The sequence below is a fragment of the Capsicum annuum genome, chromosome 2, assembly GCF_002878395.1.
Source record: "Capsicum annuum cultivar UCD-10X-F1 chromosome 2, UCD10Xv1.1, whole genome shotgun sequence".
NCBI lineage: Eukaryota > Viridiplantae > Streptophyta > Magnoliopsida > Solanales > Solanaceae > Capsicum > Capsicum annuum.
The window spans coordinates 51805918-51814682 of NC_061112.1; the positions used below are offsets into that span (position 1 = coordinate 51805918).

Genomic DNA, 8765 nt, shown 5'->3' on the forward strand with positions numbered 1-8765 from the left:
TACTTGGTTATATACAAATACAAATATTAAATTTGACATACAAATACTAACGATACATTTCTATTAAATTATACATGCATATTTGTATATTTTAGACTCAAATAAATATAATTAATTTATATACCTATTTGTTTATAAATACAAATGATAACTTATACATACTCATGTCTAAACTATTCAAATATAAATAATAAATTTATTTAAAATACATAATATGCTAAATAAATATAAAATATAAAATACAACAACAACAAATAAGAGAAAAAATGAAAAAAAAAAAGATGACAAGAAAAATGAAACAAAAGCAGGAAAAAAGAAAATACAAAAAAAGAGAAAAAAAAGATGACCAGAACAAACCAAAAGAATTTTTTTTAAAAAGATTGGAAAACAAAAAGAAAAAACAAATGAAAAAGAAAAACGAGAAACGCTGAAAAGAAAAAGAATGGGAAAAATGGAACAATGGAAAACAAACAAAGAACAAAAGAAAAAAAAAACAAAAAGGAAAAAGGAGAAAAAAGCTGAAAAAGAACAAAAAGAAAAAAAAAAAATAGAGAAAAAGAAAAAATTAAAAAGAAATAAAAGAGAGAAGTTATGGATTACATTTAATTAATAGAAGAGACTAAAAATTATAATTAATTGAAACTTAAATTAAATCAGATAATTAAAGCCTTATATTTGATAAATCATATAGTTTTTTCTAAAAAAAAAAAATAATAGGTCAATTGAATGTACCACAGCTTTCATTATGGATAGAATTCAAAAACAAAAGGTTCAATTACAAAATAATTCTTACCATATATTTCTTTAAAAAAATTATTTTCAAAATTTAAATTTGTAACCAACAATTTTATCATTACTCCAGGTTTCTCAAATTAAGGCCCTGTTTGATCATAGTTTTTTTTCATTTTTTTAAGAATTGGAGTTGAAGATGAAGATAAAGTTGGAATTGTGTTTGATCATTAATATAAATTAAAGTTATTTTTAAAATTTTGTGAGAGAAGTTGAGTGAAAAATTTTTACTTTTCAAATAATTTTTTGAAATTGAAGTTGAAAAATTCATGATCAAATAAAATGATATTTTACTTTTTTTCATTAAAGTAAAATAATATTTTAGAAAAAAAGAAAAAAAAATTTATGGTCAAACGGTTAGGGTATTGAGCTCCGGCATTCTTTTTTTTTTAAAGTTTCTACTGTATAGAAGAGGCAGGGAGGAACGATCAAGGGTAATGTTGTAATTTCACATAAATAATATCTCTGCCAAATACACTCTCAGTCGCATCACTTTTCTCATTCAAAAAATTTCTCAATTCTCTCCATCCTTGAAAGCAGAGTTGAAATTGTTCTCTCTGTAGCTAACCACCTCGAATGTTCTGCCAACGCTACAACTCATTTCAAAATCAAAGGTTTGCATTTTGTATTTTTTTTTTTCGTTTCAAGTTTGATTTTAGTGCTATGATCTGTTATCTATGTAGTCAAAGGTAGTTGAATTTTTCTCCTTTTTACTACTTGAGAAGTAGTGTCCAGATCTGTTGTATAGATTATGGTATTTGACTCTGTTTCTTTCTATTTTCAAATATCTTTTTTGTACTATTCATAATTTTTGTTTTCCAAATGGATCCATTATCTACTGTTTCCTTAGGTGGTATAGTTGATGATTTAAGTTTAAAGCTTAATATTTTTGGTAATTAAGTTAAAAGGATGTGAAGTGATGAAATGAGGAAGTTTCTTGCAACTTCTGTTGCAGTGACATGCTTTGTGGTGTTTGTGATTATGTTTGTTATGCTGGTGACCGTTTTAAGGACCTAGAAATTTGTTCATTAGCCGTAAAGTGCACTGAATTGGGATTAACTGTGAGTATTAGAGTACTGATATTATAATTAGGTGCAATGAAAAGAGGAAGAACAACCTAAGAGTCTAAGGGGAGTCAAGGAGGAGGGGGTGATGTTCTTGTCATTTTTTCTGCCGCTGATCATTGATGTCCAAAAAGTTACCGTTTGAGTTTGGAATACCAAACTTTTCGACATGATCATTGAGATGAGACTAATAGTATTTGTCGTACGCAAACAATTCACAAAATTTACGAAAGTTGGTTCAAGTGGGTCCATGTATGATGTGGATGGCTTGGTTTGTTTGTTGCTGAAGGCTCGTAAGTTCCATCTGATGTTCATGTCCCTTATTTGGTTTAGAAGTAACAAAGAAGGGGAACAAAATCTAGACTAAAGTAGCTCTGGTTTTAACAAAAAAAGTAAATGGAGAGATAGCGCTAAATGTGTTTTCTCTGCCTTCTACTTGTACGAGTAACATGAGAAGGAGGAAGAATTACTCCCTATAGCTTCCCCCCCTTTCACATTTTGTAGAGTTTAAGGGATCTTATGACTGCAGTAAAATCTTCTTGAATAGTGTTATCAGTTGCTCAGTTTGTCTAATCAAGGCAGCTATGAGTTTGTCGATGTTTTTATCATATCTGTAGTCGGGAAGTTTGTCTTGCTTAATAAGTGGGCTAATGAGAGCTTGCAGTGTATTTGGCATGTCTCCCCCCTCCCTAATCCGAATTTTATGGAATTTATAGCTGTTCAGTGAGCTGGTGTTTCTAGCTTGATCTTTCTATTTCGCTTGAGTATTGCATAATGTAAGTTGATGTATGCCTATAGTTGTTCAGAATATGCATCAGTGGGATTTGTGGGAATATACTGGGTATGTCAAGAATGGACCTTGGGCCTAACTCAACCTCAAAAGCTAGCTCAAGAGGTTAGGATTGTCCAAGTCCATATAAGCAAACCACTAGTCCATTCCCCAACCAATGTGGGACTTTTACCCACTCTAACACCCCCCTCACGCCCAGGCCCAACTGGCACTAGCGCGTGGACTGGGATCCCAAAACGGGGATGGACCTGGCTTTGATACCATGTTAAAATTGGTCTTGGACCTAACTCACACCCCAAAAGCTAGCTCAAGGTCCATTTCTTTATCATGGTATCAGAGTCAGGCCCACCCAGTTCATTGTTTCCAATGTTGGGCCCCCCGTCGTATATTATCCACGCTCTAGATGTCCAGCTCTGGGCGTGCGGGGGGTGTTGGAGTCCTACATCGGTGGGTTAAAGGGTCCTTGGTCTCCTTATATGGTCTTGGGCAATCCTCCACTCATGAGCTAGCTTTTGAGGTTGAGTTAGGCCCAAGGTCCATTTCTTTATCATGGTATCAGAGTCAAGCCCACCCAGTTCATTGTTTCCGATGTTGGGCCCCCGTCTTATATTATCCACGCTCCATCCTTGGGCATGCGGGGGGTGTTGGAGTCCCACATCGGTGGGTTAAAGGGTCCTTGGTCTCCTTATATGGTCTTGGACAATCCCCCCTCATGAGCTAGCTTTTGAGGTTGAGTTAGACCCAAGGTCCATTCTTGACAGGGTATAATGTTGTTGTTGTGGTGGTGGTGGTGTTTTATCTGAGATATATGATCATGTATTTTCCTTTCCAGATGACTACTGCAATAGCCATTGAGGACGTGAGAAGGGAGGTGAAGATATTAAGAGGTTTGACAGGACATAACCATTTAGTAAAATTTTATGATTCATATGAAAACCACAACAATGTCTACATAGTCATGGAGTAAGCTTCGTCACTCTAACTCCCATCACATTTACATTTGCAATGGGGTTCAATCTCAAACTTAGATTAAGAGGAGGATACTTTGTATAACCAAAGTTTCAAGTAGCATGGCAGTTTGTGTATTTATTCGTGCTTGTTGCTATTATCCTCTTTTTCATCTATTTTTGAGCCGAGGGTCTATTGAAAACAGTTTATCTACCTTCTCGATGTAAGGGTAAGATCTGCATACACACTACCCTCCACAGACCCTATTTGCTAGATTATAGTGGTTTTTTTGTTGTTGTTATAACTGAAGTGATACAAGATTTCTTGACCTGTGTAAAAACCAACCGCTGGAATATGCCATAACTGAATAGATTTAAGACTTCAACTGCATATGACAGTGATCGGAAAGAGAAAGAAACACACAGCTTAAATCAAAGAATAAAGAAGAGAAAATCATGTATAATTGCCAACAACTGCATAATTGACGAGTAAATGCTGAAGTCTTTGGATGGATCTAATATTTAACGCCGAGACTTTTCCAATCCCCAGTAATCTTAGTATAATTCTTTTGTCATACATTTATATACCAGGATTTACTCTTTGTACTAGCTTTTCAATGATTCAACTATCCTTGGCATCTGAATCTTGTCCATGAATTATGTAGGGTAAGTTCAATTATCATATTGCTTTATTGTATAGCAACATCACTTTTATTTTGAGCTTGTTTTTTTTCTTCTTCAAATTTTTCGTTTATACTTCATCCACAACAACAACATACCCAATGTAATCCCACAGAGTGATGTCTGCGGAGGGTAGAGTATACGCAGTCCATGCCACTACTTCAGAAGTAGTAGAGAGGCTGTTTCCGATAGACCCCTGGCTCAGAACAAAAATTATATAAAAAGACGTAATAAGTACAAAAAATAAGATGGTATGAAAAAACATAAAGAGAGTAGTACTATAAACTATCTACATCACCAAACAAGAAACTACAAGACACCTGCAAAGTACTATGACTACTGGCCTGGCCACAAACAAAGCTTCCCTTCATCCACATGTTTTAATAATTAATATTTATATTTTTTTGAAAATTGTATTGATTTGTTCGGAAGTACATGAGTCCAAATTGTGACCAGAAGGAGAATGAAAAAGATAGTTGGAATAAAAAAGAAAGAGAAATCTTAGTTTCCAATTGATGTAGAGACTTTTGCAATCTCAAGTCTTTGCACTACAATTCTTAGTTGTCTGCTTTTTTGGAAAATCCAGTTACATGTTTTCATTTTTCTGCTATTGATGTTTCTTTGTACAAAGAGTTCATCATGGACTTAGTTTCTTGTTTTTTTTTCTTCATTTTCTTTCATTTGTGGTGCTTTGATTCAGCAAAAGGACAGACCACATCCCACTCAAACTGCACCGAGGAATTCGACTGTCAAATATTAGGAAGTTACAGTTTTCCTTTCTATAAATCGAGTGAACCTGATTGTATCCTACTCCAATTCCAGCATCATCATCTGGTGCCCCTGCTCAGACTGTTTCTTCCGGTGAACAAACTTATACATCATCTGGCGAGGCACAACAAAGCTATCCTCCTGGAGTGCAATCTCAGAATAGTGCACCTTCTCCTTCGGTTCCTACTTATGTGTATGGAAATTTTGTCACATCTAATGCTCTCCATCATCTGCGGAGAATCTTGCTTATGGTGCGGATGCAGAATATGAGAATTTCATGTCAGAAATGAAGTCATGATGCTATTGCTGTATCACCCTGCACTATTAGGTTGGAAAATTTCTTACCAAGTCTGTTCTAAATTTCTTACCAAGTCTGCACTATTAGGTCTCCTCTATGTTGTTTGGTGTTTACTTTTCAGGCATTTGCACTTGTATACATCCTCATCCTAGCGCGTATGCTTTACCATGAACAACGAGAATTCTTAACTAATTTTATCAGGGTTGTTTCAAACATCAATGAATGATGTGTTTTTCATTTTTGACAAGAAAAAGGCGACGAGTGTGTGTTATTTGAAGAATGCTCAACTCTATGTTTTGAGATCAGAAGTGAAAACCATTTCATGAAATTATAAGAAAGAAACCCAGCAGACAGCTAATTCTCCAGGAACTTAACTCTCTCTTTCTATATATGTGTGTATGTGTGTATTGGTTTGTATGTTCATGAATTCCTAAATATATGGGATTTTTTTCGTGAATACCTTGCTGAAAGAGATGGTGATTTTTTATTGTTATATTCTTTATGAGTTTTTAGATATTTATTTGTTTTTTCGAGGTTCATACCTGAACTTGTATCTCAGTTTTCTCACCAACTATTAATTAAAATACACCTTAATTATCAATTGTTCATTTTTCCTACGTGAACGATGTTGAAGTTTATGGTGATATTTCTGTAGGAAATGTGACTAATTGATAGTTGACGCTTGTTTTGATAAATAGTTGGTGATAGTTCAGACAGGAAATTCAAAATTCACACACCTGATGGTTAAAGCATGAAACTCAAAAATCGGGATGATTGAGTTGTGTTTTTGACCATTCTCTCACATTTTGCTGTATGGTTTACACATTTGCAGTCAATGTTGCACTTCAAGTGTCCTGAGTATTACATGATATAAGTGTGGATGGTATTGAGATGTAGAGTTAAGTTTTTGATGGAAGACAATCCAGTAACAAGATGAATACTACTCCCTCTGTAGATCGGAAAAAGTACCAAGACTTCCAGAAGTAACGTAATTACAAAAATAAATAGAGTATCATACTATGACTTCATGACTAGCTATTGCACCATGAATAGTGTAACAATCTTAAATCTCCTCATGTATTGTTGAGATCTGTGATTTAGTTTTTCATGCATTACTGTTCAGTTCTGCTGACGAATCTTTAAACACAGAATCAAGTCAATCAATCTTTTGTGAGTGACTTCTGCTCTCAATATAGGTCTGATGAGGCCTTTTGCATTATGTATGATTGTATAACTAGATATACTATACTTACTAGAACTTCCAGCAGTAGAGAAGTCGTGACTTTTCTTAATGGTGTTTTAACTGACTCCATCATTTCTTCTTACTGTTTACTTAGCTAGAAATATTTTGGGTTCACTGTATGTTCTGTTAGTTGGATTCCTTTATATCCGGAGATTGTAGTTGTAGTGGTGCTTTGGTTCTTTAGCTGTATACATATATCACGCTCTCTAATGTTATGTCCAGGTTGTCTTCATGCACTCAATAATGACATGGCGGTCTGGGATAATTAATAAATAGTTCAGGAAATGGAGGATCCAACCTCAACCATTTCCCTTCGGATGTTGTATTCTACGTGCTGGGTAGGCTTATTGAAGCTCACAGACTAATCTTGACTGCATGGTCTCCTTTCGAATAAAAATTTCAGACTGACTGGAAGAATAGAATGGAAGTACGATTCTCTAGAAAAAAGTTGGCTTATCATGCACTTTATAGCCTCATCCATTTCTTTTATTCCAGTAAACTTGATACAGCAGTAGATGACATGGAAGATCTTGTCAGATCAACTTTAGACTTTTCATTACGTGTCCTGTTTTGTGTGTCAATAAATGGATCTCTGTTTTAAGTTATCTGCTTGTATATCGACTTGATAAGCCATGTTTGTTAGCATAACTTTTTAGATAGCGATAATCTTTTTCTTCAGGGAACTGGGACAGGTCATCCCGAGTTTACGGGGAAGCTACTTCAGATTCTTGTGGACTCGGTAATTAACCGATGCATGAAGACAAAAGTAGGAACAATGGTAAGAAAGTTGAGATATCACCCTTTCTAACTCTTGCAGGTGAATTAGGGAATTCAAAGGAAGAACAAATTGCCCAGGTATGCTCTATGTCAAAGTTGTAAAATTGTTATTTAAATTTATTGACAATGAGACTTTAAAGGAGTTGCAACAATTCAGAATCCTATATCATAGTGGCATAGTAAAATGGCAGGCTTGCAGGTGCGGAACTAACAAATCTATTAGAAGCTAAAAATGACTTAGCGTCAAAGGTAATTCGATTGAACAATGCGAGAACCGAAGGGTTTGAGCATAGAGTAGGTTCAAAGACTACTCTTTCATTTGGCAATAGTAATATTTAGCATCTTTGTGCAAGGAGGAAAGGTTGTTTTTGTCATCCATCTTGAGTGAATGTGGTTTTAGTAATGTATATATGTCAGCCTGTGCATTTCTTGGATTACATGGTGTATAATTCTTCACATCAAGCACCGTTAATTGTCACTGTTCCGCGCTCTGACATGTTGTGTGCTAAGATTGTTAAGTATTATTCATTGAAACGATTCGTGGAGGAAACTGGGAAGCCTCTTCAAGAATGGGCCCCTGCTTATGATGGAGCTAATTTTTGTTGCTCTTCTGGTTTTCAGGCTGTGATGCTTGCTTTAGGCGTTTGCGAGAAAGCATTTTTCGGTTCGAAAAATCTGCTTCAGCTATACGAATCAGAGGGCTGAGCTGAAGTTACATGACTATGATGCAGAGCATGATTTCTAGTTTTCTACCGTGATTTGGTTGAGAGTCAGAGACAGCAGGTAATACCATTCATCTCGGACAAGTTCAAGTTTCCGTCTATTTCTATATACCAGTGACTTTTCCACTCATCTAAAGTGAGAAATTGATAGATTGTATGCTAAGTGCATCTATTTCTGTATCTTGTGTCAGTATTCTTCCATGGATGATACAAGGAGGAAATGTTGTCAAAATTGTAATTATAGGTTATGCAGGTTGCTTGGGGTACAGGTCAATTGTATAATTAAATCACAAACAATGAATGAAATCTTTGGTGTATTTCTTCGTCATCTAAGTAAATGTTCAAGGAATTCCATTTCACATATAAATATTTATTTTATTCTAACTATCGCCGTATCCAACATAACCCATCAATCTATCATATTACTTATTATTTAGATTCATGTTATTTAATTTCATTATTTGAGACAAATATAAGAACGGAAAATGGCCTAAAATGCCCTTCAACTATGTAAAATGGTGTAAAAATATCTTTCGTCTACCTATTGGACCTAAAATGTCATTTCCGTCTACCTATTAGAACTAAAATGTCCTTCTCACTTATCTATTGCGTCTAAAATGTCCTTCTCATGTACCTATTGAACCTATTTTGTCCTTTTATTTAGGCAAATTATATGAAAAGATCAT

General features: G+C 34.8%; 1 long non-coding RNA gene across 7 annotated transcripts; it reads left to right on the forward strand.

Moving 5' to 3' along the window:
- The first annotated feature begins 1217 nt into the window (after positions 1-1217).
- On the forward strand, positions 1218-8407 carry LOC107858605. 7 transcript variants are annotated; one of them, XR_007052126.1, is made up of 5 exons: positions 1237-1403; positions 3476-3606; positions 4972-5367; positions 6803-7435; positions 7979-8407. It is a non-coding gene; the product is annotated as an uncharacterized LOC107858605 (long non-coding RNA). The 7 variants fall into 7 exon arrangements; XR_001671140.2 differs by having other exon boundaries at positions 1244-1403; positions 6803-8140; positions 8271-8407; XR_001671142.2 differs by having other exon boundaries at positions 1225-1403; positions 5094-5367; positions 6803-8407.
- The last annotated feature ends 358 nt before the right edge of the window (positions 8408-8765 follow it).